The following is a 6,000-nucleotide window of genomic DNA, read 5'->3' on the forward strand; positions in this document are numbered from 1 at the left end:
TAACATATAATCACCAGCAGTGCAAAAGTGAGGACTGCAGATGCTGGAAACCAGAGCCTAGATTAGAGGGCTGCTGGAAAAGAGCTTTTGCCAAAACATTCATTTTCCAGGTCCTCGGATCCTGCTTAACCTGCTGTGCTTTTCCAGCACCACTCTAATCTAGACATATCATCACCAGCAGTAAACCATTCGTGTGACTAATAGAATATTTCCAAACAAAGCTCATTACGGGCCAAGCAAACCATTACAAGTGACAGAGTGAGAAGGAACTAAATATAAGTAGAGTTGTGGGGAGGGGGCAGCGGTGCAGATAAAGTACTATATCCCCTACAGTGACCACCTCTATCTAAAGGCATAGACAGCATTGATGCACACCACATGCTCCTTCTCTAAGGCACCCTGCTCTGTTGCATTTATCCTCAGTCAGTGAATAAAATCCCGACAGTGTGGGAGGAGAGCATTGGCCCATCAAACGCCACCGACCATCCGAAGAACATCACGCCCAGAGCACTCTATCACTGTAACACTGCATTTCCCATGGCTGATCCACCTAGTCTGCACAATCCTGGATCCTGTGGACATTTTAGCATGACTGATCCACCTAACCAGCACATCTTTGGACTATGGGAGGAAACCAGAGCACCTGGAGAAGACTCACACTATCATGGGGAGAATGTGGGAACTCCACACAGGCCGTTGGACAAGGCTGGACTCCAACCTTGTACCTGATGCTGTGAAGCAGCCGTGCTACAGTCACAATTTAAATCAAAACTGATGATCCCTGCTCATTGTCACATTGCTGTTTGTGGAGACTTACTGCCCAGGGAGACATCCTGAGGTTTAGAAAGTGGCAACGTAAGTTCAGTCACGTCAGGCCCAGTTAATGTGGTTAACAACAACATCAGAATCAGAGTCCTGCTGTCCACATGGAGCAGGGGGGATGACCACTTCCCTGTGAGCACTCACTGGGCTCTCAATAGTGTTGAAGACGCAGCAAATCCCTTGTCACACAGAGGGGTGAACAGCTCCTACCCAGCGTGAACCCGCTGGGGTCTCGGGGGATGGGATGAATCACTGAATCCCTTCTCCCACACTGACCATCGGAATGGCCTCTCCCCCTGTGTGGGCTCACTGGGGACTCCACAGGTGCTGCATTTGAGTGTATCTCCCCCCACACTGGGAACAAGTGAATGACCTTTCCCCAGAGTGAGCTCGCTAGTGTTTAAGCAGATCAGAGGACTGAGTGAATGCTTTCCCACACACTGAGGTGAATGGCCTCTCCCCGGTGGGAATGCACCAATGTCTCCTCAGGTGAGAGGTTTTAATTGTTAGCACTGCTGCCTCACAGCGCCAGAGGCCCGGGCTCAATTCCCGCCTCAGGCGACTGACTGTGTGGAGTTTGCACGTTCTCCCCGTGTCTGCGTGGGTTTCCTCCGGGTGCTCCGGTTTCCTCCCACACTCCAAAGATGTGCAGGCCAGGTGAATTGGCCATGCTAAATTGCCCGTAGTGTTAGGTAAGGGGTAGATGTAGATGTAGGGGTATGGGTGGGTTACGCTTCGGCGGGGCGGTGTGGACTTGTTGGGCCGAAGGGCCTGTTTCCACACTGTAAGTAATCTAATCTAATCTAATCGAATCTAATCTTTCTCACAGATGGAGCAGGTGAAGGGTCTAAACCAACTGTGCCATCTCTGGTGCCTCAGCAGATTGTAAGATCGAGTAAATCCCTTCCCATACGTGGGGCAGGTGAACGGCCTCTCCGCAGTGTGACTGTGTTGGTGAGTGTTCCACTGGAAGGGTTAACTGAATTCCTTATTCTGATTGAGCCCGTCCTCCTGTTTCTCTCAGTTATTATTGACAATCTCACACCAGAACCTGTTCCAGAGTGTGTTCCAGAAGATGCAGAATGGTCAGCTGCAGCTGGTCACCTGACCGGTCACTGGTCCTGAAAGGTTCATTCTCCACAGATGCTGCCAGATCTGCTGAATTTTTCCAGCGATTTCTGTGTTTTTTTTCTGATTTCCCAGCATTTGCAGATGCTTAGTTTTCCAATACTCATCTTGTCTGTTACAGAGGAGTTTATTGATGAAATTAGAGGGTTTTGAAAATTGTCCGTTAGGTCACACATCAGCAATGATCATCATGAACGGCAGAGCAAAGTCAAGGGGCTGAATGGCCTCCTCCTGTTCCAATGAAAGTTATATTGTCAGCTTGTGGTAACATTTCCCCTCACTGCTCACTTCACCTCCATGTCGAACACACTGTTACTGACTGAACAAACCTCCTGTGTTTGAACTAAACCTGCTCATGTTCAGTGGCTCCCTCTCCTGCCACCCGGGTTTAACTCTCATCATGGAATGCTGTCTCGTATTACTGCAGGAATGCCCACAAGGACTAATCCTGGAGTCTGTATCCCCTGGGGTTCCACAATCACCGTTTATTTCCTTCTTCCTATTTCATTCGGGTTATTGAACTCTCGGTTTCAATCCAATCTCCTGTCATGCTCTTCAACGTGTCCATGTGGGTGGACGAGAGGCAGCTGGGATATAATGAAGGGAAGTGGGGATTAGGCGGAAGCATGAGGAGCGGTGACAGCAAAGACAGTTCTCATTGTAACGGCAGAGGTTCTCCATGACCCAGTGAGTGGTGAGGCACCTGAGTTTGTGAGCGGAGACAGATTCAATCAGGGATTTGGTAAGACACTCAGACATTGACCTGTCCATCTGATTGTTAACTCAGACAGATAGAAAGAAATATGCACATTTAGACAGCACCTTTGATGATCTGGGGCAATGAGACACGCTTCCAAACCAATGATTTCAACCACAAATCTCTGAAAACACAGACACAAAGCTTTCTACTTGTAACAGCTTGTCTCTGAGCCTCCTCTTTCCTTGAGAAAAGCGCTTTGAGCTGGTCAGCCTTTCCTGGTGAGTATAACCGCTATGGTCCTGTAAGATCCGTGACAGAACCTTTATTTTCCTCTTCCTTGTGAGTGATGAAAGTAGCAGAAACAGTTCCTGACCTGTGAGGGGTTTTGGTTGGAGTATTTATGTTTACAAATCCATTCCCACCCTCTCATACAGTGTGAAATTGATGTAAAACTGAAGGAAATGAGTGAGTGAGCACCCACAGAATCATAAAGGAAGCATATGTATCTGAGTTGAATGAACCTGGCATGAGAAAAACATGACAACAATCACAACTAGTTAGAATCACAGAATCCCGTGGGTGCAGAAAGACTCTATTCGTCCCATCGAGTCTGCAATGACCTGCTTACCCACGCTACCACAATAACCACACATTAACCATGGCTAGCCCAACCCACCTAAATTGCACACTGCGACCATGTTAGCATGCCCAATCCAGTAACGTTACACATCTGTGGGAGGGTCACAAATTACATCCAAATGCTAGGAATTGTGGATGAAGGCTCACAAATACTTGACTCTGACACAAATGCTCTGTTTTTCAAAATAAAATCTGGGGGACACTGCAACCGGAAAAATTTCTGATTATCTCAGGAGGAAGAGAATTCAAAACTCACGCCATTCACCCAGGGGGTGCAGTGAAAGTTAGAGGTCTGGGAACCATCAGAAATGTAACAGGTTGTGAGCAAGGTGGGGGTGAGACAAGGATATAAAGACAGTCTGTCACATGGGGGAAGGCAGGAGAGATTAAATGGCAGAAATGGTCGTCCCTCAAGGCCACGGGGAATGGAGTTAGAGCTGGGAAAGAAACAAGGAAACAAGGGTTCCAGCTGCCAGAGTAACATGTTAAAAACAGATTATAAAAGCATAGAGGGCACAGTTCAGTCTGAAATCGTTGCTCTCAATGGTGAGTACAAAAAGCTGTAAAGCCTGGGGAGTTCTATTACAGCCAACACATACCCAGGATTGGCCAAGTGTGCTGTAAATATCTGATATTTCTTTTTTCTGACATTTGTAGTTCAAGTCTGATGGCGCTAGTAACTTTTCAATTTGTACTGGAGTTTAATATTCTGGAGAAATGTCAAATAAATCACATTGATCATATTCTGCAGATCTTAGTCCATTACCCTGCATGTTCCAGCATTTCAGTTACATCCATGTCCTGCCGGTGGGACAGGACACACAGGGATGGTGACGATGGTGTCTAGGGCATTGTAAGCTATGATTCTGTGCGTATGACTGTGTCAGCTTGTTACTTGATTAGACTGCATTCCAAATCACCCAATAAGATGTCAGCAGGTTGAGACACTACAGTTGGAGCTCCTCTGCTCGCCAGTTCCTTTCCTTTCTGCTTTTTCAGAATTTCTTACTCTCTCACTCTCCCCTTTGCAGACTCTGACACCAGTGTCTCAACCTTGAATCATGACAATTTAAAAAAAAAATGTATCTACAAGAAAACCAATGGAGGAAAATATACTATTCTTGCATCAACTGCATTTTTAAACAAAAACAATCCTGCTCAATAGACGCTGTCTCATTTTTTTCCTTCAATTCAATCAATCAATATTTTGTCCCTCAGTTTACCGATCTTCATAAATATCCAATCAATTTCAGAGGAACATGCTGATAAAGTATTGAACCAATTTATCTGTTTAGGTTTTAGCATTAGTTATCAAGTCATTACCATTGCAATAATTGCATAATAATTGGCCTGGGTAACAAGTGTACGGAGGTTCACGACTTAATTTTTTGACTTTTTGAAAAATGGTGCAATATATCCTTTTTTCAGGATTCTAACAGTAACTGTTAATGCATTTGAATGACAATAATTATAGTATGCTTTAGTTTAGTCTTGCTAACAACTACATTGAAGTTTATATTTGAATTTAATCCAATCTTCCCTAGTACCTATACAGTAATATAAAAATCCATTTTATTTCCAATCAACACACCTACAAAAGAATCCATTATTTCTGATGCAATGCGCACTGTCAAAAATATGACTTTTGCTCATTTGAATGATCTGTGTAATTCCAGCTTTATAAATTTAGAAAATCCTAATTACTTTTCCCTGCAATAATTCCGTTCATTTCTGCAGATATCACAGTCAAATAACAAGATGAAATTTATCATTATTCTTAAGTATGGTAATAGAATTTTGAAAATCTATGTGTTGTTAATATAAAATAATTGTTAATTTCAATCCATAAAATATAGAACAGTGCAGCACAGTACAGGCCCTTTGGCCACGATGTTGTTCCGACATTTTATCCAACTCTAAGATCAAACTAACCAACATGCCCTTCATTTACTATCATCCATGTGCCTATCCAAGAGTCGCTTAGATGTCCCTGATGGATCTGAATCTTCTCCCATCACTGGCAGTGCATTCCACACACTCACCACTATCTATAAAGAAACTATCTCTGACATCTCCGCACAACTTCCCCCATTCATCTTAAAATTATGCCACTTTGTAGGGAAAAGTCTTTCATTATCCACTCTATCTATGCCTCTCATCAACTTACCCAAAGCTATCAAGTAAACTATCATCCTCTTTCATTGCAATGACCAAAGCCCCAGCTCTGTCAACCTTTATTCATAAGACATGCCTTCCAGTCCAGACAACATTTTGATAAATCGCATCTGCACTTTTTCTAAAGCTTCAACATCCTTTGTCTTATGAGGTGATCAGAACAGAACACAATATTCCAAGTATAGTCTCATCAGGGATCCATAGCGCTGCAGCATAACCTCGTGGCTCTTAAACTCAACCTCCCCATTAATGAAAGCCAACACGCTATGCACTGTCTTAATAGCCCTATCACCTTAGATGTCAGCGATGAGGGATGTATGGACATGCACCCCACGATCCCTCTGTTTCTTCACATTGTCAAGAATCCTGTATTTAATCTGAAAAATGTGCATTCAAATTTGAAATTCCAAAATGAATAATTTCACATTTTCCGAGGTTGAACTCCACCTGCCATTTCTCAGCCCACCTCTGCATCCTGTCAATGTCCTCGAGCAACCTACAAAAGCCCTCCACACTATCCACAACTCCACCAACCC

The sequence above is a fragment of the Chiloscyllium punctatum genome, chromosome 17 (assembly GCF_047496795.1).
Source record: "Chiloscyllium punctatum isolate Juve2018m chromosome 17, sChiPun1.3, whole genome shotgun sequence".
Taxonomy (NCBI): domain Eukaryota; kingdom Metazoa; phylum Chordata; class Chondrichthyes; order Orectolobiformes; family Hemiscylliidae; genus Chiloscyllium; species Chiloscyllium punctatum.